This window comes from Suncus etruscus, chromosome 16 (genome assembly GCF_024139225.1).
Source record: "Suncus etruscus isolate mSunEtr1 chromosome 16, mSunEtr1.pri.cur, whole genome shotgun sequence".
Lineage (NCBI taxonomy): Eukaryota > Metazoa > Chordata > Mammalia > Eulipotyphla > Soricidae > Suncus > Suncus etruscus.
Genome location: NC_064863.1, coordinates 43739261 through 43766900, shown reverse-complemented (window position 1 = coordinate 43766900; position 27640 = coordinate 43739261). Strand labels below are relative to the sequence as shown.

The following is a 27640-nucleotide window of genomic DNA, read 5'->3' as shown; positions in this document are numbered from 1 at the left end:
GTTTGTTGCTGTTGTTGCTTCATTTGTTATGGGGTAATACTCAGGGGTACTTGGAGTTACTCCTAGCTCAGTGTTCATTGTCACTCGAGCAGTGCTCAGGGAACCAGAATGTCTGGAATAGAACCTGGACTGTTGCTGCAAAATCTTTGCTCCAGGCATCTGAACCTCCCTTCAGTCTTTAAATTGCCTTTTTAGCTCCTCTTTGAGGGACTGCTTTATAGTTGAACCAAATAGCAGTTGGTTTTTAAAACCAGAATTAAAATTGGGGCATCTGGGGATGGAAAGATAGTACAGTGGGTATGCTTTGTATACAGGCAACCTGCATTTGCTCTCTAGCACCACATTTTGCCAAGTGTGATCCCTGAGCTCAGAACTAAGAATAAGACCAGAGCCAAATATTGCCCTAAAACAAACAAATAAACAAAAACACCCCCCAAAGTACAAACCTTCAGCTGTAAAATAAGTAATTTCCAGGGATGCAACAAAATACTTGGGAACTATAGTTAATAACACTGGCATATGTTTGAAAGTTGTCCATGAGAACAGATCTTAAAATGTTAATCAGAAAAAAAAATGTTAATCAGATATATGTGCTCCCTAGATCCATGAACATGGTCCCTGCATGTAGGTGTGGCCCACATCTCCACTCTTGAGATGTGGTTTCCTACTTTTTTTTTTTTAAATTTTTTTTTTATTTAAACACCTTGATTACATACATGATTGTGTTTGGGTTTCAGTCATAAATGGAACACCACCCATCACCAGTGCAACATTCCCATCACCCAAGTCCCAAATCTCCCTCCTCCCCACCCAACCCCCGCCTGTACCCTAAACAGGCTCTACATTTCCCTCATACATTCTCAATATTAGGACAGTTCAAAATGTAGTTATTTCTCTAACTAAACTCATCACTCTTTGTGGTGAGCTTCCTGAGGTGAGCTGGAACTTCCAGCTCTTTTCTCTTTTGTGTCTGAAAATTATTATTACCAGGGTGTCTTTCATTTTTCTTAAAACCCATAGATGAGTGAGACCATTCTGCGTTTTTCTCTCTCTCTCTGACTTATTTCACTCAGCATAATAGATTCCATGTACATCCATGTATAGGAAAATTTCATGACTTCATCTCTCCTGACAGCTGCATAATATTCCATTGTGTATATGTACCACAGTTTCTTTAGCCATTCGTCTGTTGAAGGGCATCTTGGTTGTTTCCAGAGTCTTGCTATGGTAAATAGAGCTGCAATGAATATAGGTGTAAGGAAGGGGTTTTTGTATTGTATTTTTGTGTTCCTAGGGTATATTCCTAGGAGTGGTATAGCTGGATCGTATGGGAGCTCGATTTCCAGTTTTTGGAGGAATCTCCATATCGCTTTCCATAAAGGTTGAACTAGACAGCATTCCCACCAGCAGTGGATAAGAGTTCCTTTCTCTCCACATCCCCGCCAACACTGTTTATTCTCATTCTTTGTGATGTGTGCCATTCTCTGGGGTGTGAGGTGGTATCTCATCGTTGTTTTGATTTGCATCTCCCTGATGATTAGTGATGTGGAACATTTTTTCATGTGTCTTTTGGCCATGCGTATTTCTTCTTTGTCAAAGTGTCTGTTCATTTCTTCTCCCCATTTTTTGATGGGGTTAGATGTTTTTTTCTTGTAAAGTTCTGTCAGTGCCTTGTATATTTTGGAGATTAGCCCCTTATCTGATGGGTATTGGGTGAATAGTTTCTCCCACTCAGTGGGTGGCTCTTGTATCCTGGGCACTATTTCCTTTGAGGTGCAGAAGCTTCTCAGCTTAATATATTCCCATCTGTTAATCTCTGCTTTCACTTGCTTGGAGAGTGCAGTTTCCTCCTTGAAGATGCCTGTAATGTCCTGGAGTGTTTTGCCTATGTGCTGTTCTATATATCTTATGGTTTTGGGGCTGATATCGAGGTCTTTAATCCATTTGGATTTTACCTTTGTACATGATGTTAGCTGGGGGTCTAAGTTTAATTTTTTGCAAGTGGCTATCCAATTGTGCCAACACCACTTGTTGAAGAGGCTTTCCCTGCTCCATTTAGGATTTCCTGCTCCTTTATCAAAAATTAGATGGTTGTATCTCTGGGGAACATTTTCTGAGTATTCAAGCCTATTCCACTGATCTGAGGACCTATCCTTATTCCAATACCATGCTGTTTTGATAACTGTTGCTTTGTAGTACAGTTTAAAGTTGGGAAAAGTAATTCCTCCCATATTCTTTTTCCCAATGATTGCTTTAGCTATTCGAGGGTGTTTATTGTTCCAAATGAATTTCAAAAGTGTCTGATCCACTTCTTTGAAGAATGTCATGGTTATCTTTAGAGGGATGCATTAAATCTGTATAATGCCTTGGGGAGTATTGACATTTTGATGATGTTAATCCTGCCAATCCATGAGCAGGGTATGTGTTTCCATTTCCGTGTGTCCTCTCTTATTTCTTGGAGCAGAGTTTTATAGTTTTCTTTGTATAGGTCCTTCACATATTTAGTCAAGTTGATTCCAAGATATTTGAGTTTGTGTGGTACTATTGTGAATGGGGTTGTTTTCTTAATGTCCATTTCATCCTTATTACTATTGGTATATAGAAAGGCCATTGATTTTTGTGTGTTAATTTTGTAGCCTGCCACCTTGCTATATGAGTCTATTGTTTCTAGAAGCTTTTTGATAGAGTCTTTAGGGTTTTCTAAGTAGAGTATCATGTCATCTGCAAACAGTGAGAGCTTGACTTCTTCCTTTCCTATCTGGATTCCCTTGATATCCTTTTCTTGCCTAATCGCTATAGCAAGTACTTCCAGTGCTATGTTGAATAGGAGTGGTGAGAGAGGACAGCCTTGTCTTGTGCCAGAATTTAGAGGGAAGGCTTTCAGTTTTTCTCCATTGAGGATAATATTTGCCACTGGCTTGTGGTAGATGGCCTTCACTATATTGAGAAAGGTTCCCTCCATTCCCATCTTGTTGAGAGTTTTGATCAAGAATGGGTGTTGGACCTTATCAAATGCTTTCTCTGCATCTATTGATATGATCATGTGGTTTTTATTTTTCTTGTTATTGATGTTGTGTATTATGTTGATAGATTTACGGATGTTAAACCAGCCTTGCATTCCTGGGATGAAACCTACTTGATCGTAGTGGATGATCTTCTTAACGAGGCATTGAATCCTATTTGCCAGGATTTTGTTGAGGATCTTTGCATCTGCATTCATCAGTGATATTGGTCTGTAATTTTCTTTTTTGGTAGCGTCTCTGTCTGGTTTAGGTATCAAGGTGATGTTGGCTTCATAAAAGCTATTTGGAAGTGTTTCTGTTTGTTCAATTTCATGAAAGAGTCTTGCCAAGATTGGCAGTAGTTCCTCTTGGAAAGTTTGATAGAATTCATTAGTGAATCCATCTGGACCTGGGCTTTTGTTTTTCGGCAGACATTTGATTACTGTTTTAATTTCATCAATGGTGATGGGGGTGTTTAGATATGCTACATCCTCTTCCTTCAACCGTGGAAGATTATAAGAGTCCAAGAATTTATCCATTTCTTCCAGGTTCTCATTTTTAGTGGCGTAGAGTTTTTCAAAGTAGTTTCTGATTACCCTTTGAATCTCTGTCATATCAGTAGTGATCTCTCCTTTTTCATTCCTAATACGAGTTATCAAGTTTCTCTCTCTCTCTTTCTTTGTTAGGTTTGCCAGTGGTCTATCAATCTTGTTTATTTTTTCAAAGAACCAACTTCTGCTTTCGTTGATCTTTCGGATTGTTTTTTGAGTTTCCACTTCGTTGATTTCTGCTCTCAGCTTTGTTATTTCCTTCTGTCTTCCTATTCTTGGGTCCTTTTGTTGAGCATTTTCTAGTTCTATTAGCTGTGTCATTAAGCTACTCAGGTAAGCTCCTTCTTCCTTCCTGATGTGTGCTTGCAAAGCTATAAATTTTCCTCTCAGTACTGCTTTTGCTGTGTCCCATAAGTTCTGAGAGTTTGTGTCTTTATTGTCATTTGTTTCCAGGAACCTTTTGATTTCCTCCTTGATTTCATCTCGGACCCACTGGTTATTGAGCATGAGGCTGTTTAACTTCCAGGTGTTAAAGTGTTTCTTCTGAGTCCCTTTGGAGTTCACAAATAATTTCAGAGCCTTGTGGTCAGCGAAGGTAGTCTGCAAAATTTCTATCCTCTTGATCTTATGGAGGTATGTTTTATGTGCCAGCATGTAGTCTATCCTGGAGAATGTCCCATGTACATTGGAGAAGAATGTGTATCCAGGTTTCTGGGGATGGAGTGTCCTATATATATCCACTAGGCCTCTTTCTTCCATTTCTCTCCTCAGGTCTAGTATATTCTTGTTGGGTTTCAGTCTGGTTGACCTGTCCAGTGTTGACAAAGCCGTGTTAAGGTCCCCCACAATTATTGTGTTGTTGTTGATATTATTTTTCAGATTTGTCAACAGTTGTATTAAATATTTTGCTGGCCCCTCATTCGGTGCATATATGTTTAGGAGAGTGAATTCTTCCTGCTCTACGTACCCCTTGATTAATATAAAATGTCCGTCTTTGTCCCTTACAACCTTCCTGAGTATAAAGTTTGCATTATCTGATATTAGTATGGCCACTCCAGCTTTTTTATGGGTGTTGTTTGCTTGGATAACTTTTCTCCAGCCTTTTATTTTGAGTCTATGTTTGTTCTGACTATTCAGGTGCGTTTCTTGTAGGCAGCAGAAGGTTGGATTGAGTTTTTTGATCCATTTAGCCACTCTGTGTCTCTTAACTGGTGCATTTAGTCCATTGACGTTGAGAGAAAGAATTGTCCTGGGATTTAACGCCATCTTTATTTCAAAATTTGGTGTGTCTTTTGGGTAGTCTTGTCTTAGATTAGGTCTTTCAGTTTTTCTCTTAAGACTGGTTTTGTGTCTGTGAAGTTTCTGAGCTGTTTTTTGTCTGTGAAACCATGTATTCTTCCATCAAACCGGAAAGTGAGTTTTGCTGGGTATAGTATTCTGGGTGAAGCATTCATTTCATTCAGTCTTGTCACAATATCCCACCACTGCTTTCTGGCATTGAGCGTTTCTGGTGACAGGTCTGCTGTAAATCTCAGGGAAGCTTGCTTGAACATGATTTCCCCTTTTGATCTTGCTGTTTTCAGAATTCTGTCTCTATCTGTGGGATTTGTCATTGTGACTAGGATGTGTCTTGGGGTGGTTTTTCTGGGGTCTCTTTTGGTTGGTACTCTTCGGGCATGCAGGATTTGATCACATATATTCTTTAGCTCTGGAAGTTTCTCTTTAATGATGTTCTTGACCATTGATTCTTCCTGGAAATTTTCTTCCTGGGTCTCTGGGACTCCAATGATTCTTAAGTTGTTTCTGTTGATCTTATCATAGACTTCTATTTTCGTCTGTTCCCATTCTTTGACTAATTTTTCCATTGTCTGCTCATTTGCTTTAAGTTTTTTGTCCAATCTCTCCTGCTGTATGGAATTGTTATGTATCTCATCTTCCACAGCACCAAGTCTATTCTCAGCTTCTGATACCCTGTCCCAGAGCTTATCCATTTTGTCATTCACTTCGTTTGCTGACTTTTTCAGTCCTGTTAGTTGACATGTTATTTCAGTTTGGAGTTTTGTGATTTCTGCCTTCATATTTTCTTGGTTCTTATTAGTGTTCTGTTCAACTCGATCCATGGTTTCTTGGAGTCTGTTGAGCACCTTCCATATTGCTAGTCTAAAGTCCTTATCTGAGAGGTTGATTAGTTGTTCAGTCAGTATCTGGTCCTCAGAATTGTCATCTTCATTCTCTATGTCTGATGCTGGCCTGCGTTGTTTCCCCATTGTCACACTTGTATTGTGGGTTTTTCTACGTGTTGTAGTGGTATTCATTGTCTATATGATGTAGGCAGCACACTCCTCTGGCTCCTCCCTTTCTGGATGGGCTGACTTGCCTCTAAGGGAGGGGAGTCCTCCGTGGATGAAGCCTCACACTGGGTCAAATCTTAGGCCCGAGCATGCAACAGAGAAGACAGTCCAGAGAGAAATGTTTGCTTCTGTGATATAGCGCCGTTCTTAGTGTGATTTTTCCTCCTTGTTGCAATGGAGTTCTTTCCTTAGAAAGAGTGCACGGCCGCGTAGCGAAGCGGAGCGGCCTTGCTCCTTTGAGCCTCTTTTTGCCCCACTCGCAAGAGTTTCACGCAAGAGGACAGTAGACAGACATAGACAGGTCACACTCACAGTCTTTCACAGCTGAGCCCCACTGGGCCGGTGTACTTTCGCGGATTTTCCCCGCCTGGTGTCACACACAGGGAGCCAGCTTTTGCAAAGGTTATCCGGTTTTTATGCTCTGAAGTCCCTCCCTGAAAATGGCGTCTGGGTGAGCGAGGTTTCTGGAGGCTCTTTTTGCCCCACTCGCAAGAGTTTCACGCAAGAGGACAGTAAGCAGACATAGACAGGTCACACTCACAGTCTTTCACAGCTGAGCCCCACTGGGCCGGTGTACTTTCGCGGATTTTCCCCGCCTGGTGTCACACACAGGGAGCCAGCTTTTGTAAAGGTTAGCCGGTTTTTATGCTCTGAAGTCCCTCCCTGAAAATGGCGTCTGGGTGAGCGAGGTTTCTGGAGGCTCTTTTTGCCCCACTCGCAAGAGTTTCACGCAAGAGGACAGTAGACAGACATAGACAGGTCACACTCACAGTCTTTCACAGCTGAGCCCCACTGGGCCGGTGTACTTTCGCGGATTTTCCCCGCCTGGTGTCACACACAGGGAGCCAGCTTTTGCAAAGGTTAGCCGGTTTTTATGCTCTCAGAATGATTTTTCTTATACAATTTTTATTTTAAACATTTATTTATTTATTTATTTATTTATTTATTTATTTATTTATTTATTTATTTATGATTTGAGGCCGTACCTAGCAGTGCATAGGGGTTACTCCTGGCTTGTGTGCACAGAAATAGCTCCAGGCAGGCCCAGAGGACCATGTGGGATGCTGGGAATTGAAACCAGGTCCATCCTCTGTCAGTCACGTGCAAGGCAAACACCTCACCGCTATGCTATTTTTTCAGCCCTTTGTAAGTGGCATTTAAAGATACACAGTATGGAAGGCTAGAGCGATAGCACAGCAGTAAGGCATTTGCCTTGCACAAGGCCAACACAAGGTGGACCCCAGTTTGAATTTCGCCATCCCAAGTGGTCCCCTGAGCTTGCCAGGTGTGACTTCTGAGTGCAGTGCTACGAGTAACCCCTGAGCGAAGTCAGGTGTGACCTCAAAACAAAACAAATAAAGATACACAGTAAAGGAAAAACAAAGGGTCAACGACACAGAATTGAAGTTTGTCCACAGAACTAAATTTGCCTCAGGGAGGAAGGATGAAAAGGTAGGATCTTTGGGACGTTGGTGGGACCTGATGGTTGGTGTGGTGTTAGAATGATGGATGTACAAAATTAATCATTTACAGTACTATAAATTACTGTACTTCATCAAAGATTTAAAAATTTATAAAAGTACATGTTTTATTATTTATAATTAACAATAAATCAATTAAATTTTTATGAAATACTCAACTATGACTCCCAATGTATTTGGAGATGAGTTTTTCTGGAGATTGTTAGTCTTAAATGAAGTCAGGAGAGGAGAGTTCTTAGGGTGGAGACCATGTCCTTTTAAGATCCTAGAGAGCAGGCTCTCTATTTCTCATGAAAGTACAGTGAGAAGGCAGTTGCTTATATGACAGGGTGAGAGCCTTTCTCCAAATGCAACTGGCACCCCAGTCTCAGGCTTTTATATTTCAGAGCCTGGAGAAAACGTATTTTTAATATTTAAGCAGTTGCTTTATGGTGCTTTGATATGGTGTTCCAAGCTGAAAATAAGCATAGATATTCTGTCATTTGATCAATTGGGATATATCTTGCTTCATCCAATGCAATGTTTTTTTTTTCACCTCAAACACTTATGCTATAATCTGTGCATCCATTTTTTTTTTGTTCAGTCATTCCATTCACCACCATTGACCGAGAGTATATCACCTCTTCCAGATTAAGGTGGGTCAGTCCCACTTTATACTTTGTACCTTTCACTCTCTTCAGGTGTCACTTGCAAGATCTAGACTATCCAAAATTCTGTTATGAGTGGACATTTCTTTTTTTTTTTTTGGTTTTTTGGGCCACACCCATCGTTGCTCAGGGGTTACCCCTGGCTGTCTGCTCAGAAATAGCTCCTGGCAGGCACGGGGGACCATATGGGACACCGGGATTCGAACCAACCACCTTTGGTCCTGGATCGGCTGCTTGCAAGGCAAACGCCGCTGTGCCATCTCTCCAGGCCCATGAGTGGACATTTCTAATGACTTGGTCCTCCTTTTGGGTTTAATGATTCAATTTATGTGTCATCCTTGCTCAGGGGCCATGCTAATCTTCTCTATATTGTTCCAATTTTAGTATATGTACTGCTAAAGAGAGAAAACTTAATGATTTAATTTAAAGACTCAGGTATAACTTAGAAGAATACTTTATTTGCCATTTCTTTTATTGTAAAGGCTACAACTGTCGAGTGGCCAAGTAATGAATGATTTTGGCTATGAGTACTCATGATCGTGGTTGTAGGGGAGGAGGATTTCATGTCCTCTTAGGGGCACTGCCCTTCCAGCAAGCTATGTATTCCCCAATATGGAACTCCACTAAATCTTGTTTCATGGTTTTATAGGGCTTGATCTTCAGCCCCCTCCATTTCCCGTGAGCTGGGATGGGCCAGAAAGTTTCCATCTTTAAATCACTTTGTCATTTTGGGGACAAGACCCATGAAAGCTCTTTATAAGGATTATACCCCAAGTCATACAACTGGATCTCAGCATAAAATGTGCTTGTTATGGGTCCAGAGAGATAGCATGGAGGTAGGGCATTTGCCTTGCATGCAGAAGGACAGTGGTTTGAATTCCGGCATCCCATATGGTCCCCGGGCCTGCCAGAAGTGATTTCTGAGCCTGCCAGGAGCGATTTTTAAGCATAGAGCCAGGAGTAGCCCCTGAGGGCTGCCGGGCGTGACCAAAAAACCAAAAAAAAAAAAAAAAAAAGTGCTTGTTATAGAAAAAGAAGATACTAGTTATTCAAGAAGGCCCCAGAGTTTTTAACAACAATATGCTGGGAATAGGAGACAAAGATGCAATACACTTATTACAGCACACAACCCAAAGCTCTTACTCTATTGTTCATCAACTTCTCCCTCAATGATCAGATATGAAAAGAAGAAAAGGAACAACAAGTCAGCAAACATTTTTTATGATGGTTCAGGATACATTTTGCTTTCAGTAACAGAAATACCTTAAATAAGTGAAATATGAAATATAAAAGAAAACTGGCTTCCCTCCTGTCATAGTCACCATTATTTGGTGGTGAAATAATGCCTTTGGAGGAATGCAATCATTGTGTCAGCTCAGCTATAGAAGAACCTTGACCCCTGCATCCTACTTAAAACGCACATGGCTGGATATTTTGGCTGGTGAGAAACTAATTAGAGGTTGGGACCATTTTACATACTCTTCAAAGGACCCTGAGTTTCAGACAGATGGTCTTCTTTTGGGGGGGGGGGTTGAGTGAAGGGAAATGCATACCTGGTGCTCTTCCATTAGCCAATTACTTTATTGCAACTGTCACAGACTCTTTTGTACAATAATTAGGAAGAATTATATTCCAACTGGCAACTCAAGTATGCAGGGCTTAGCTCAATTTAAGGAAAATTTGGTGGTAATTATAGGCCCTCTTTTTTCTGTTAAATCTTGGAAAAGGAAACTATCAAAACAGTTGAGAAGACCTTGATGAAAAGGCATAGGACAAACCATGTTCTCTTAAAGGGCTGCATAGCAGAGCCACAGAGCCTTACAGGATCTCTCTCTCTCTCTCTCTCTCTCGCTCTCTCTCTCTCTCTCGCTCTCTCTCTCTCTCTCGCTCTCTCTCTCTCGCTCGCTCTCTCTCTCGCTCGCTCTCGCTCTCGCTCGCTCTCTCTCTCGCTCGCTCTCTCTCTCTTCTCTCTCTTTTCTCTCTTCTCTCTCTCTTCTCTCACTCTCTCTCTTCTCTCTCCTTCCTTTTGTTTGCAGACAAACACAAACTAATTCAAAAAGCCCCAGCTAAAAAGCAATTTTAAACAGGATCAGAGGAAATAAAGAATAAGGAATAAAATACAATATGATTTAAAGTTACTTGTTTTTTTTGTTTGTTGTTTGTTTTTTGTTTTTGGGTCACACCCGGCAGCGCTCAGAGGCTGTTCCCCAGCAGGCTCGGGGGACCATATGGGATGCCGGGATTTGAACCACTGTCCTTCTGCATGCAAGGCAAATGCCTTACTGCTGTGTTATCTCTCCGGCCCCTAAAGTTACTTGTTTTTTTTTTTTCTTTGTTTTTTTTTTTTTTGGGGGGGGGGCATATCTGGTTACTCTCAGGGGTTACTCTTAGCTCTGCATTCAGAAATTACCCCTGGCTTAGGGAACCATATGGGATGTCGGGAGATTGAACCATGGTTCATCCTAGTTTAGCACTAGGGACGCAAGGGATCCAACCCAAGTGTAGCATATGAAAAAGTTTCCATAAGATGATTCTTGGAATTGTATATAAAAGTGTTTCCTTAGGATTGTTCTGTGACTTTTGCCCCACCTAACCCTTCCAGGTGGGGCGCTGTGGAGTTGGGAATAAATAACTGGAGGGATAGGAGTTAAGGGTCCTTCGGTGAAAAGCTGCTGGCTGCAGGAGGATTCTTTGGCTCTCCTTGCCCGATCTTTTAAACCCTATCGTTCTGGTCTGTGTGGATTATTATTTGCTGCGGATAAATATTTCCAAGGTCTTCCCCCGAAAGGGGACAAGGGGATGGGAAGTAATTTCTCATTCTGGGGACTGTTCTTGGATTCACAAATACCCAGCCAAGATAACAGCGAAGATATCTTGCACCCAAGTTCATCTTGGATCAGCTGCATGCAAGGCAAATGCCCTACCACTGCGTTATCGCTCTGGCCTTAAAGTTACTTGTTTTGGTGTCATGCCAGGTGGTGCTCAGGGGTTACTTCCGGTTCTGGACTCAGGAATTACTTTTGGAAGAACCACTGGGATGGCAGAGGTTGAACCTGGGCTGGTGGCATGTGAGGCAAGTGCCCTATCTGATGAACTATCTTCTAGCCCCATTACTATTATTTTTTGATTTGGAGGCCACACCCAGTGGTGCTCCTGGCTTACTACTGACTCTGTAATCCTCTTGGTGGACTTGGGGGGAACTCTATAGGCTACCAGGGATCAAATTCAGGTCATCTGCATGCAAGGCAAATGCCCTACCATGACTCTAGCCTCTAATTTAATCTTTAAAGTTTTATAGACTTTTTTTTTGTGTTTTGGGCCATACCCGGCGGTGCTCAGGGGTTACTCCTGGCTGTCTGTTCAGAAATAGCTCCTGGCAGGCATGGGGGACCATATGGGACACAGGGATTCGAACCAACCACCTTTGGTCCTGGATCGGCTGCTTGCAAGGTAAACACCGCTGTGCTATCTCTCCGGGCCCAGTTTTGTAGCCTTTAAACTTGATTGTTTGTGTTCTTGCTGATTTCTTATGATGAGTCAATGTTTTTAGTAACTCTTTCTGTATTTATGTCTGTGAAAAGATAGCTTTGATATTTAATTTTCCAGAGAAATATTAAATTGAGAAAATTTCTTGTTTAAAATAACACCTCACTTCAAACAAGTTCAAAACACAACTTTTTGGTTGGAGATAAAATAAGCATAAACATTTCTTAAGACTATATGAGATCTAAAAAAAAAAAGACTATATGAGATCTGATTCTTTTTAAGCTAATTTTATTTTTATAACTATAAAACTCATTATGTGTAGTTACCTTAGGCTTTCAAGTATAAGTAAAGTTTCAGTCATTCATATTTATTGAATTAGAAAAGTTATGTAAATTATCATTATGTGTGGTTTTAAAAGTTTCATGGTTTACTTATATAAATTTATTATTGGAATTTGGCAAATAACTTGCTTTTTTTCCCCAATAAACTTCCGAAGTATTGTAAATCATTGGAAGCTAGGCATTCAATATAGTTTTAATTTCCATACTTCATCGTTGGCCAGCAAAGAGCCATAACACCAAATGGGGAGAAAAAAATTAATTCTGTAAAATAGAAATATAATGATATACTTATAACTACTTTCTCAGTCTATCATTTTGAAATGGTCTTACTTAACTTGGGCCATATTGACTTCTGTTTGTAAACTACTGCATTTTATTTTAGAAGATGGAGTATTCATTGACAGTCATTTCACTCTTACCATATTCTAATGTGATAGTATATTTAAAATATAGAACATCTGGATATTTGTAACTGGAGAAGGTGTAGTGCTTGTGAAATATGACATTCAATACATAGTTCTTCCACAGTAACTATCAGCATATCTGATTATTGAATAGGATTTTTTATTTTATAAAAACTTGCTTTTTGTGTCATTTATTTTCATATTGCATGTAGGAGCTCAAGGTGGACGTCAGGGAACAAAATCTAATTTTTTTCAATAAATTAGGCTAATTATCTCAGCATGGTTAGATTTTAATAAAAAGTAATGTTCCTTTCCTTCTTGTCTGACTTCATGATGTTACAACGTGAACATGTTACAACACTGCCCCCTACTGTTAGAATTTGCTTTGTCTTTGTTGAAAAAGGAGGATGACTGAGGCCAATATATATTATTATGCTTGACATTTTGCTTTGTTTTTAATTTTTGGGTCACACCATGATGTGCTCAGGACTTATGTCTCTGTGCTCAGGAGACCATGTGTAGTACAGAGATCAAATCTGCATGGGACACAGGTAAGGCAAATGCCTTATCTTCTGTACTGTCTCTCCAGTCCTACATTCGGCATTTGAAAATGAGGGGTTCAAGACTTCTTCCATGCAGAAATTTAGAATAATAGAACAATACATACTTTTGTTTTTTATTTTGTTTTCTTTTGAATTAATGTCCTATTGCTCTATTCCTTTGAGTTAAACAGAGGAAACTTTCCTCCCTTGACATACTTTGAGACGATGGATCTTATTTGGGCTTGGTGAATGTTTTTGTTTTAATTACTGTTGGTTTCAAGGAATTTTGCATCTTTGGGGGGAAAAAAGTACACAGACTATATTTGAGGCTGGGTGAAGAATGATGCTTTTGTCTCTCCCCGGTGTAGCTTTGGTATTTTTTTAATAATAGGAACAAGTCTTGTGGTAAGGTCTATCAAATCAACCAGCTATACCTCAGAGTTCATCCAGTCTTAAATCTGTAAACAACTTTGTATTCTTTCTTACTGAGTAAAACTAAAAAGCCTTTGGCATGACTAAGGCTTAGACATTTTTTTTTAGTTTTTTTCCTTTTATATGAATATCATTTTAGCAAAATAATTCCAATATTTCTTTTACCAATGCATATTTTCTAACATTAAAAAACAAATCAAAAGCCACTTATCGTATGAATCATTGTTAAAGTCAGCAGTAATCCGCTGTGTAAAATCTCACTGTAAAGGCTCAGAGGCTGAGGGCTTAAACCTGGAGCACATTAAATTAGTTCCAGTCTCTGGCGAATGGACTTTGCCTGGCTTGCTTAGGCAGGCAAAACGGAAACAGGCAGTTTATAACAAGAAGTCTGCTTTCAAAACCATGGGGTTCATTGCAGAAAGATTTATATCCCCCACTTATATAAACATTACAAATGTGGACTGCAAGTAGGAGGGAAACCTTTATCGAAATCTCTTGAAGAGCATTTTCATTGTGGGTAAAATGGACAGCTTGCACTGTTGTTTGAAGACTTGCCAGCATTTCGACAATCATCTTTTTCACTGCTTTGCCTGATTAAAACATAGCATTGTGAAGACTAACCAGACCACCTACTTTTAATTTATTTGAATGATGAGACTATGGTTGGCATCAAAAGTGAAGCCAAAAATAAAACAAAATGAAAGAAAGAAAGAAAGAAAGAAAGACCCCTCTGCACCAAAGGAGAAAATTGTCATTTAAGGATTTTAAAATGTCAATATAATTATAACATTTTGACGTTGGACAAATCAGGACGTCAGCTGATATCACTTCCTGATTTAGAATAATTTTACATATAAAACACTTGTCTAGGTATCATGTTGTGTTTAGGTTTTAATAGAACACAGATGAAGCTTGACATATTTCCTTCAGCAAAACACAAAAGTAAAAATTACTATTCAAAATTAGAGCTCCTATTATTTGGTATTTCACATATGGTGAGTTTGGGGTCATGGGCTAAATTTCTGGGGAATTATTTTTAAATTTCATTTTAATATCTTAAAATTGCTTTTAAAATGCTTTCTTTTGTCCCAGATATGACTACTGGGAGTGAAATGGAGGTATGCTTTTTTTTTAGACCAGCTTTTATACAGCAGTCACTCTTAAATAGGCTTTATTACAATCTAGGTAGTCCTGAGTACATTTTTTCCCTGCATTTCTTCAGTTTATCAAAAGATAGCACATCTGTTTTTCGCATTCTTACCTTGTTCCAAATGTAAGATAATTTCAAATGCCCCTTAAATTCCGGGTTGGCTGTCAAAAGTGGAATGGTGAAATCATTTGAGTGATATAATGTGAAACCAGGAATAGTATGAGAGTGGAGGTTAACATCTCTTTGAGATCAGAGCAGGAGGACCAGCTTGGGCTATTTGCCATGAGGCCTATTTGGCTGAAACTGCATTAAAAATAAGAACATATTTTTGGAAAAGAAGGACTTCTCCAGGTGTGCAGAAATCAAAGATGTGATGTGTCTGACATAAAAACATGCTAAATTTGGAAATGTTGAAGAACATGAGAGATTCCATACAAAAAGAATTGAAAGAATTAAAAGGCAAAGTAACAAGCCTTACGAGCAGAAACACAGAGTTGGAGAAGTACATTGAGGAACTCGAAGCAAAACTGCAAACAAAAAATGACCAAGAAACCAACAAAGAAATAAAAGGCAAAGCACTGGAAGGAAAAATCCAGTATCTAATGAACAAGGACAAAAGAAACAATCTAAGAATTGTGGGTATACCAGAAGGGGAAGAAATAGGGAAAGGGGAAGAACAAGTAGTCAACGAAATAATAGCAGAGAACTTTCCCACCCTCAGTGCAAATCCAGGAAGTGAAAAGAGTCCCTAATAAAATAGACCCTAATAAACCAACACCAAGACATATTGTAATCCAAATGGCAAAAAACAAAGAGAAAGAGGAACTCCTTAAAACAATAAGGGAGGAAAAAAAACTTCAAGTACAGAGGAAGGGACATAAGAATCAAACCAGATCTCCCATTTGAAATAATTCAAGCAAGAAGACAGTGGAATGACTTATTTAAACGACTGAATGAAAGAAATTTCCAACCCAGGGTCCAATACCCAGCAAAACTATCATTCATATGGGAGGACAGACTAAAAACATTCTCAAACAAGAACGAACTTGAACTATTTGTGCAAACAAAGCCTATCCTAAACGACCTACTCAGAGACAAATTACACAATCCAAACCCTCGATTGTAACAACCACTCCACACAACACAATTGCACAACAGTCCTCTCTCTCAATAATCTCCCTAAATGTTAGCGGACTAACTCTCCAATTAAAAGACACATAGTAGAGAACTGGATTAGGAAAAATAAACCGGACTTCTGCTGTCTGCAAGAAACACACCTACAACTACAGGATAAGCACAGGCTTAGAATAAAAGGATGGAAAGTAATTATTCAGGCCAATGGAAAACAAAAAAAGAGCAGGGACTGCCATTCTTATATCAGACCAAATTGCATTCAACCTCAAGAAAGTTCAGAGACAAAGAGGGTCACTACTTACTGATCAGGGGAACATTAGATCAAGAAATACTAACCCTGGTCAATATCTATGCACCTAATGTAGAGTCAGCAAAATATGTGAGGCAACTGCTCGCAAACCTGGAGAAACGCATGAAGGGAAATGTGATAATACTAAATACTAAATACTCCACTATCACCACTGGACAGATCTACCAAACAGAAAAATAGCAAATAAATAAGAACTCTAAATGAAAAATTAGCTGATCTAGGGCTAATAGACTTATATAGAGCCCTCCATCCCCAGAAAGCCGAATACACATTCTTCTCAAGCTCACATGGAACCTTCTCCAGAAGAGACCATGTCTTAGAATACAAAGCCAACCTATATAAGACCACAAATGTAAGGATCATTAGAAGTACCCTATCAGATCACTGTGCAACAGAAGTCAAAATTGACTTCAAGAAAAAGCAATGGAGAAAAACTAATACCTGGAGATTAAACAACATACTGCTCAACAACAGCTGGATCAAAGAACAACTCAAGGAAGAAATAAAAAGATTCCTTGAGATAAATGATAATGAAGAGACAACTTGTCAAAATTTGTGGGACACAGCAAAAGCAGTAATTAGGAGGAAACTCATAGCAATACAGGCCTATGTCAAGAAACAGAAAAATGACAAAGTCAACAGTTTAAACGATCACCTCAAGGAATTGGAACAACAGCAGCAGAGAAATCCAACCACAACCAGAAGGCAAGAAATAATAAAAACCAGAGCAGAAATAAACAACATAGAAACTAAGAAAACAATACAAAAAATTAATGAGACCAGGAGTTGGTTTTTCAGAAAAATAAACAAGATAGACAAACCACTGGCAAAACTCACCAAAAAAAAGAGGGAAATCACCCAAATCAATAGGATCACAAATGAAAGGGGAGAGATTACAACAGAACCCCAAGAAATACAACATATCATGAGATCATACGATGAACAACTATACTCAGCTAGGCTAGAGAACCCAGTAGAAATCGACAGATTCTTGGAAAAATACCATCTTCCGAGACTGGAAAAGGAAGAACTAGAAAGCCTAAACAGACCAATCACCTCAGAGGAAATTGAAGATGTAATTAAGAAACTCCCTAAGAACAAAAGTCCAGGCCCAGATGGATTTACAGGTGAATTCTAACAAACATTCCGGAAAGATCTACTACCACTTTTCCATAGGCTCTTCCAAACCATAGAAAAAACAGGAATCCTCCCCAATTCCTTTTATGAGGCTAATATCACACTCATACCTAAAGATGGCAAAGACACCACCAAGAAAGAAAACTACAGACCAATCTCACTAATGAACATAGGTGCAAAGATACTCAACAAAATCTTAGCAAACCGAATCCAGCACTTCATCATAAATATCATACATCATGACCAAGTGGGTTTTATACCAGGAATGCAACATTGGTTCAACATATGCAAATCATTCAACATTATACATCACATCAACAATAAGAAAGACAAAAACCACATGATCATATCAATTGACGCATAGAAAGCCTTTGACAAAATCCAACACCCTTTCATATTAAAGACACTCAGCAAAATAGGATTAGAAGGAACCTTCCTCAAGACAGTTACAGCTGTCTATGAAAAGCCTACAGCCAACATTATACTTAATGATGAGAAGCTAGAAGCATTCCCACTAAGGTCAGGAACTAGGCAAGGCTGTCTACTCTCTCCACTCTTATTTAATATAACCTTAGAAGTCCTAGCAATAGCAATCCGACAAGAGAAGGGAATCAAAGGAATCCAAATTGGGAAAGAGGAACTCATACTATCTCTATTTGTAGAATATATGATGATATACATCGAAAACCCTAAAGAGTCCACAGTAAAACTCCTAGAAACATTAACCAATACAACAAAGTGGCTGGATACAAGGTCAATACACAAAAGACAGTAGTGTTTCTATACACAAACAACGAAGTCGAGGAGAGAGAGATTAAAAATACAATTCCATTTAAAATAGTATCAAAAAATATCAGGTACCTAGGAATCAGCCTTACAAGGGAAGTGAAAGACCTATACCAGGGAAACTTCAAAACACTTCAGAAAGAAATTGAAGAGGATCTAAAGAAATGGAAGAACTTCCCATGCTCATGGATAGGTAGAATTAACATAGTCAATTTCTTTACAGCATACAGGCAATCTAAAGCCATAAAACTTACATAACTCCTTAAACATTAGAGGCATAGTATTTTTTACATTTCCATGTACATGCATATTAGCTTAAGTTAACCTCAAATTTTAAGTGGTTTTTTTTTTAAAGGATTAGAGTCAAAGGAGTACAGTAAAAATGGTGTTAGTAAAAATAGTTGTTGTTTGCATAGGCCCACCAAAATATGAGGGGCATGGAAAGGAATAATCTTGGCCTAAATACAAAGAGACCTGACCCCTGAAGTTTCCTGGCATAAGACCAACTCTAGGCTCCAGGCAAGTTAGATCGTCCAATCCAAGACATTGTCCATAGTGCCAACACACTTTTCACACAGTCTCTGTTGTTGGTATCATGTTTCTGTATTAAAGATCCTGGAATCTGCATATCCTACATTGAAGTTAGGATGTGGAGCGTCCTCTCGTTTCACCTCACCATTAAAGGGCAATGCAGGAAGCCCTGTCCTGTAAGCAGGTCGTTGTTGTTAAGTCTTCTCAGTGTTAAGGGAAGTCTCTTTTGAGCAGGTCGATGTCTGAGCAGTGGTAGGGTCTTCCATGGTAGAGGATTGCTTCCAGGTGATGTTATAGACAAATCTAGATATTTCGTGGATGGCTTCCCTGGTTCAGGGGTGAATGGAAAATGCCCTTTCTTCTGTGCCACATCATTATATCAATGTTCAGGGTGTAAGGTCCCTTTGCACTACAAGATTTGTGTATTCCAATCTCCATTAGATAAGATCTTAATTGTATGTATAGTATTTTCCCATTTTAATGTGCCTATGCAAAAAAGGAGCAATGCCACGTGGCGTTATTGGTGCATATGGGGGCCATAAGAACAAGTTTGGTTTTTAATACTCTTGAAGTTCCATATTACATCTCTAACTTATAATCCTATTGGTGCCACGCTCTATCCAGTTTGGGTACATGAACTTTTTATTTGGTGCTGGGAGCACATCTGGCTGTGCTTAGAAATTACTTCCTGGCACTGCATTAAAAAATTACTCCTGGCAAGCTCGGGGGACTATCTGGGATGTTGGGGATCAAACCTAGGTCGGCTACATATAAAGCATATGCCCTACCCACTGTGCTATCACTTTGGTCTTAGATCCATGAACTTTTAAACAACAGCTATACATCATTTTTATTTTATATCATGCTTATAACCTTGGTGCTCGGGTGAGTGACCTTGAGGATGTCTATAAATTCCTTTTTGTTCTGAACTGGAATGGAGGGGAAAAAAGGATATGATACAGAGTAGTTTTTGCCAGAGGTTATCAGATAGTATTGAGAGTAATTTTGTAAACAAAGAAGCCTACTTCTCTGTACAGGATAAGTTCAGGATGATTCTTGTCACCTGTAACGAGCCTGTGATCTCTCCTTCCAAACAATCAAGTTATCCTAAATTTGTTTGATTTTATATTGGCAGTTGGAATTCTAATAAAAGGTTTCAAAGCTGAATTGATAAAGTTGAAAGCAGCAGAATTCTTAATCATTTATAATCACTGCTTCTTGGTTGAACAACATTTAGTTCTTTGAGAAATCCAGCCTGTATTCCTCTGTGATAGGAAGAATGGAAGGTTTATGGTATTAAAATAGATATTCAAAATGAATAGCATTTCTTCTTTAAAAGTAAGGCATACATACACCTCATTATAAGCAACATGCAACTTTTGATTTTAATGATGTTGTGATAGGTAATGAATTTCTTCTTGGTGTAATCAGACTAAGCAATGACCACAAGAAAGGAAACTCCAGTGAGATAGTGTAGTGTTCAAGGCATTTACTTTGAATGTAACCAACCCTGGTTAAAATCCTTGGTACCGGGGGCGGCAAGGTGGCGCTAGAGGTAAGGTGTCTGTCTGCCTTGCAAGCGCTAGCCAAGGAAGGACCAAGGTTCGAACCCCCGGCGTCCCATATGGTCCCCTCAAGCCAGGGTCAATTTCTGAGCACTTAGCCAGGAGTAACCCCTGAGCATCAAACGGGTGTGGCCCAAAAACCAAAAAAAAAAAAAATCCTTGGTACCACATATGATCTCTCAAGCATTGACCAGGGTTGCTCCCAACCATAGCATCAGGAATAGCCTCTTAGCACTTCCAGACAAAGGCCCCAAACAAACACATAAACCTTAACAGTAACCTACTGTATACTTAAAACACTATAGTGACCATATTATCTAAACTGTAATTTTTTAAATGAAGGAACTAATTAATAGAGACTTCCAAAAGATTGCAGGGTTGGATGTCTTTATATGTGAAGTTCAATGTGTATTGATGAGGGCTGGGATGAAAATTATCTTAATTCTAGTCTATCATGATGGGAAGTCAATAGATAATGTCACAAAACTGATTTAGAAAAGAGATGGTAAAATTATAACACAGTCTAAAATGACTTAATACTGATGTCAGACAAACCGAATTCAAACCCAACCGAAAGTGGTTTCCTCTGAGAACAGGCTTGGAGAGTAAGTTAGGAGGTCACTTTCCATTATTAGTTTTTCTATTATATTTGTGTAAAACCATATCAATCATGTCCACAATTTACCCTGAATATCATACTATTTAAAAAACAAGAAACAGAAAGACACCTGGATTCTGTTTTCAAAAAATGAAACAAGAGGGGCTGGAGCAGAGGCGCAAGCAGTCGGGTGTTTTGCCTTGCACGCACTAACCTAGGATGGATTGCAGTTCAATCCCCTGGTGTCGTATATGGTCCCCCAAGCCAGGAGCAATTTCTGAGTGCATAGCCAGGAGTAATCCCTGAGCATCATCGGGTGTGGCCCAAAAACTAAAAAATAAAAAAAATCTCAAATACTCCATTGTGCGTTCAGCTTTTTCCTTAAGCCAGATTCTTTTTTATTTTTTATTTTTATTTATTTATTTTTTGGGTCACACCTGGCAGCGCTCAGGGGTTGCTCCTGGCAGGCTCGGGGGACCATATGGGATGCCGGGATTCGAACCACCATCCTTCAGCGTCTAAGGCAAGCACCCTATTGCTGTGCTATCTTTCCGGTCCTGTTAAGCCAGATTCTTAAAAAAAAAATTAGAATGCTGACTTGTAAGTCACTGCTCTTGGTTTTGTTTAGTCTCAATTGCACCCTTTGTTGTTAAGGTGAAGGTTTCCAGAGAAGACGTTTTTCATAATCTATTTGGTTAATTGGACCAGCTTCTTTTGATGACTATGTAAACCTGACCAATGACCTATGGGCCATTTTGATTAATTTTCAATCCCAAATTACTGAGGATCATAGATTTAAGTGATGGATGTAGTGACATGATGCCTCAAGGACTTGTTAAATTGTCTTTGCCTTTTCATTACTGTCACTGGGATATGTTTGTACTCTGTAGGTCTGCTTCTTTGTAGCATATAATCATGGCAACCTGAAGGCCAGGACGCTTAGAGCTGGTTAAACACATGTGAAATCTTGTTATGTTCTCTTTAGAGGTAGTTAGTAATTGAACTCATCAAACTTTTTAATTTAGGCATTTGTCTCAATTTCCTTTGCAGCTGATTTTTTCTCATTTCTCACATTGTCATCCCTAGATAGACTTTTTTGGGTCAGATATATTGTTCCTGTAAACTTTATTTGAATTTCTTTGATATTACCTTATTGTTCTCAGGATATTCTGAATTTGGCAATCTGACAAGTAGATGTTATTTATGCTTTCAAGTTTTTTAAGAGATGATTTTTACATACACATATATTGTCATAGACCTAATAATTTCTTTGTACCATTGGCCACAAATATAAAAATGAAACTTTGCCAGCAGTCCACCCTTAAAGATTCTTTGAAGGCTGTATGTTTCATATTTTTAAAATGTGCTATTCTCCTAAAAATACCTTGATATCAGACCTGAACCCATAAGGTATATAGAATAAAAAGAGGAAAACTCTTCATAATATTGAAGCTAAAGTTATCTTTTAAGGATGAAACATCGCTGACCAGATTAAAAGAAGCAATCTGGGGTGGGAAATATGCACTGGTGAAGGGATAGGTGTTGAACATTTCTAACTGAAACTCAGTCATTAACAATTTTGTAACTGTATCTTATAATGATTTAAAATAAATTAAAAAAAAAGGATACTGTCAGGACAGGAAAGTTTTGAGTCTTATCACACAGAAGAAATCTGTTTTTAATGGATGTTCTCTGATTTTCCTATTTAAAAAAACCTCCTTTGCAGTTATGAAGTATTTTTTTTTGTTTTCTCTGATCATGCCTTATTTATTTATTTATGAGGTCAAGAGGTCACATGTCAAGAGGCCATGTGACCATGAACATATTTGACACAATATAGGAATAAATATTTGATGAATGCTTTTAAACTTGCTTATTTTGCAGTAAATATTGTTAAGTTTTTATATTCAATATTTTTCTAGGTATAAAACAAAATAAAGACAGACCTCATTATCAGTATATCTTTACTGTGAAATCGCATTTTCTCTCTCTCTCCCTCTCCCTCTCTCCCTCTCTCTCCTCTCTTTTCTTCTCTCCTCTCTCTTCCTCTCTTCTCTCTCTCTCTCTCTCTCTCTCTCTCTCTCTCTCTCTCTCTCTCTCTCTCTCTCTCTCTCTCTCTCTCTCTCTCTCTCTCTCTCTCTCCTCTCCCACACACACACATCCAGTAGAGCTTGTCAAGGGTTACTCCTGGCTCTGTATTCAGGAATCACTCCTGGCAGGCTCAAGTTACCGTATGGGATACTGGGAATAGAACCCAGATCTATCACGAGCAAGGCTACCCACTGTGCTATACTGCTCTAGCCATTGTATCAATTTATTTAAGCGCAGAGAGGTTTTTGTTTATAGAAACTTTGATTTTGAAAATGTACATAGTAATTTTCTAGTTTCTACTTCTACAAGAGCTCATATACATAACCTTCTCTCTAACTTACAAGCTTGGAAAATATTCGGATTTAACTTGAATCAGCTTTCTTAATAACCCAATTGTGGTTTTTTATCATTTCATATTTCTTTACTCATTTATTCAGCATTGATTATTTCTTTGGCATTGACATTGGGGGTTCAGCAATGAACAAAAACCATATGGAAATCTATGTTTTTTTGGAACTTTATCTTATAGGGTGGAGAGAGGCAGATTCTATAGTAAGTAAGTCGTGCAGTGTGTAAGAAGTGATCAGTTCCATGGATCAGAGAAGTGTGTAGTTATGAATAGAATAGTCAAGGATGTTTTATTGAAGAGGTGACATTTGGGAAAAGACCTGAGGGAGAAGACCTTATGAACCCTCTGCAGGCAGAAGGAGGAACTAAAGCAAAGATCAAGAGTTTAGATTCTGGATCTTTTTACAGAAGATCATGTAAAGCTGAGTGGCCAGAACAAGATAGGCAAGGGAAGGTCACCGCAGAAATCTCGGAAGTCTCCCTTGTTAGTACAGTAAATGATGTCAGAAAATGAGGATTAATTCTCACAATTGAGGTATCTTGTGCCTATGGAAAGTCGGGTTAAAGTGACAAGGAAATAAGTTGATTATCAGGAAAGATCATGTGTAAGTTTGGAATGGGACTCCAAAATCTCTAGTTTCTCACATAAAGCTAGAACTCTCTGTTTTTATATCACTTTACTGATATACCTTTATTATCACATTCATCTGATTTCTTGGTTTGTCCTGAACACAACTGCCTCGAGAATTACTATATTCATTTATCAGCGACATGTTTAGTGCTGTGTTACATGTTCATGTTCAAGTGCTGGATTTTGGAGTAAGCAGTGACATGCACTTTGCACAGAGCCATTATTCTATCTGGGATAAACAATGAAGACCGAATATGTGTCTTTGAGGTAGCATGGGACAGATCTCTTTCTGGCTTATTTTTCATGCATGTCTAAAGGTAACTTTAGTGTCCCCATAACTCAGATTAATTTTGAAGTTGAAAAGTCACTGTATATGTGTACACACATATTCATGCATGCACACACATACAAGGGCACAAGACAAGTGCCCTACCTGCTATACTATCTCTTTATTTCTTTTTTTTTTCTTTTTTTGGTTTTTGGGCCACACCCGGTAACGCTCAGAAGTTGCTCCTGGCTTGGGGGACCATATGGGAGGGACACCAGAGGATCGAACCACGGTCCGTCCAAGGCTAGCGCAGGCAAGGCAGGCACCTTACCTTTAGTGCCACCACCCGGCCCCCTCTTTATTTCTTTATTCCAGCACATACTTCTTTTTGTTTTTTCCCTTGGGGATACACCCAGCAGTGCTCAGAAGTGACAGCACATATTTCTGACATGAGAACTTTCTCCTTTTGCCCTTTCACAAAATGGTTAAACAACTGTTATTTTCCTCCTTCACTGTGACCAAGCATTTGAACTGTCAGCCAAGAAGCCCTTTTCAATGTGCAAAAAGCAATGAGTTATGGCATAGATAAACACATACTGGAAGTGTTTCTACAGCAATAGCCATACGGATCACTCAACCTTTTATAATTAATGTTTGTTTTGTTTTTCCTTTTTGTTGCTGAGTAAGCATGAGATTAAGGGTTTAGCTTTATCCAGTACTGCTTAGTTGTTGTTTTTCCCCCTAATGTTTTTTGACCAGAAAATATGTGATATTCCCTTGACTTGCTTTAATATTAAGTTGAACTTCTTCCTTGAACTGCTTAAATAACCCCAGGACAGTGCAGCTTTATGTACCACTGAAATATGTTGTCGGGAGACATGTTGGGAAAGATGGGACAGAATTATTTCCTAATGCTTTTCCCTATTTGATATAATCATGTTTGTATATTCTTTATTGCCAAAATATACTTACAAAAAGGGCATTAGGAACTGTGAGCTAGATCAAGCTTTAAAGCACATACATTGCATGTTGTTCCTTATCATGGTATGTCCCCTGTCCCTAGCAACACTAAATATTAGCTCTGATGGCCCCTAAGCACCACATAATCTGAACTGCACAGCATCGTGGGATCTGAGCATTTCTTTTGGGCCTGCACCACTGAGTTAAGCCTAGCCTGGACTGGTTCCTGTCTGTCCACCCAGACGCTCGGGCAAAGACCCTATATAAATTCAGAATATATTATAGCTTTCCAAAATAATCTATAATTTTTATCTAGCGCTAATCAGTGTAGGTAGTAGTGGTATGTTTCACTACAGATTTGTGTGCTATCTTTTTCTTTTGTTAGAAATGAAAATGGAATCATATACTTATGTTCTTTGATCATTTGATATTTTTATTTGTGACTATATATATTTTTTGGGGGGTTTTGGGCCACACCTGGCGGTGCTCAGGGTTACTCCTGGCTGTCTGCTCAGAAATAGCTCCTGGCAGGCACGGGGGACCATATGGGACACCGGGATTCGAACCAACCACCTTAGGTCCTGGATCAGCTGCTTGCAAGGCAAACACCACTGTGCTATATCTCCGGGCCCTTGTGACTATATTTTAAGGTCACAGTACTCATACATATTGGAAAGACATTGTCATCTATTAACTATTCTTATGTCAGATTCACTATTTTATTTATGGTTTAGTCTTAAAGCAAGATTTCAGTTTTTATATTTGTGATTTTTTTAAAAGTTTTTATTGTGATCAATGTGAATTACAAGTCTTTCACAGTTATATTTAAGGTACATAGTAACAGTGAATTAGGGCCATTCCCACCACCAGTGTTGTCCTCCCTCTGTCCCTGTTCCCAGAATGCATCCCATACTTCCCCCCTCTGCCCCTTGGACTGCTATTATATCAGATTCCCTTTGTATATATCTTGTTGTAGACTGGGTATCTTGATTCTGTTGTCGTTGACTTTGGGTTTGGTATTTAGATCTGATCAATTTTTTTATTTCCACTCAGTGTTCATGCTCCCAATACCATCTACTTCTTTCCTCCTTCAATTTATGAGGCAGAACAAGATGATTCAAGTTCTGTGGTTCTGTTGGGAAAGAGAAAAAGAAAATGAAAAGAAAAAAAAAGCTGGGAGTTCATCTGGGAGCTATTAATCTCAATTTAAAAGAAGAAAGGGAAAAGGGGAGAAATAAACCAAAACAAGTAGTGACAAAACACACAACATCAACAATAAACTATAACTAAACAAGAACATCAAGAAAGAAAGAAAGAAAAGAAAAAAGAAATAAAGAAAAAAAGGAAGGAGGACTGGTGTGCTAGGTTGTGTGTGTGTGTGTGTGTGTGTGTGTGTGTGTGTGTGTTTTGCATAGGCACAATAAGTATTGGGGAAATTAGAAAGGGAATTCCCTTGGCTTAAGAGATACAGGGTTTCTCCACCCTTGAAGCATACTGTCATGAGAACAACTATAGGCTCTGGACATGCTCATTATTGAATCACAAGGTCTTTTTATGGTGCCAGGAAATGTTCTGCTCAGTTGTGGATGATAAAATCAGGCATCTGTAACTAGAGATCTTGGTATTTGCACAGGTTATAGGACAAAGTCTAGGATAGAGTCTTTCTTTATGGTTCTGAAAGTTCTGCTCCGTCACTGTTGTAGCAGTCTTCTGTAATTAGTGATCTTGGTTTTTTCACAGATCCTCATATGAAGCCTAGGATAGAGTCTTTTCTTATGGTTCCAGAAGTTCTGTTCATTGTGGTTGTCAAAGTCAGACCTCTGGAATTAGAGATCTTGGTTTTTGTACAAATGCTAGGCCAAAGCCTAGGCTAGGGCCTTTCTGCCATGCAGAAACTTTTTAGTTTGATGTAGTCCCATTTATTCAGATTTGATGTTATAACTCTTACCATTGGCATCCTATTATTGAAGAATTCTTTGAGGTCAAAGTATTTGGAGTGTTCTGCGTATGTTTTTCAGAATGAATATATGGATTCAGGTCTAATTTCAAGGTCTTTAATCCACTATAAATAGATTTTGTGTAAGGTGTAAGATATGAATTGATCTTTAGTCTTTTTATACATGGTTATCTAATTGTCCCAACACCATTTGTTGAAGAGACTGTCTTTATTCCATTTCAAGTTCTTGGCTCCTTTGTCAAAGATTAGTTGCCCATATTCTTGGGGATTATCATTGGATACTATATTGACCCATTGATCTGAAAGTCTGTCTTTGTTCCAATACCATGCTGTTTGATCACTATGGCTTTGGAATAGAGTTTCAAATTAGATAATGAGATGCCTCACAGATTCTTGTTTTTCAATATGGATTTGTCTATCCTAGGTCTTTTATGGTTCCACATAAACTTTATAATTGATTTTTCTAAGTCCATAAAGAATATTGTCTGAATTTGAATAGGGATTGCATTGAATATATATAGTAGTTTAGGTAAGATGGTCATTTTGATGATATTGACTCTTCCAATCCAAGAACATGGAATATTCTTTCATTTCCTTAGGTCTTCAATTTAAGTGTTTTGAAATTTTCTTGATATAGGTCTCTTACTTCTTTTGTTAGGTTAATTACTAGGTACATGATAGTTTTAGACCCTATTTTAAAATGGGATAGACTCTTTTGTTTGTATGTTTTGCTTTTTTTTGGGAGGGGGCACACCTGGCAGCACTCAGGGGTTACTCCTAACTTTTTGCTCAGAAGTCGCTCGTGACAGGTACAGGGGACCATATGGGATGCCTGAATTTGAACCGCCATTTGTTCTGAATCGGCTGCATGAAAGGCAAATGCCCTACCACTGTGCTATCCCTCCAGCCCCTGGGATGGACTCTTGGATCTCTTTCT

General features: G+C 38.8%; 1 protein-coding gene and 1 non-coding gene across 3 annotated transcripts in view; one reads left to right on the top strand and one right to left on the bottom strand.

The window, feature by feature from the left end:
- SCFD2 (sec1 family domain containing 2) overlaps nt 1-27640 on the top strand; it is a 413047-nt gene that overhangs the window by 104917 nt on the left and 280490 nt on the right. The gene's annotated exons all lie outside the window — the stretch shown is intronic.
- On the bottom strand, nt 8334-8442 carry LOC126033163 (U6 spliceosomal RNA). The gene has a single exon (XR_007504309.1). It is a non-coding gene; the product is annotated as a U6 spliceosomal RNA (small nuclear RNA).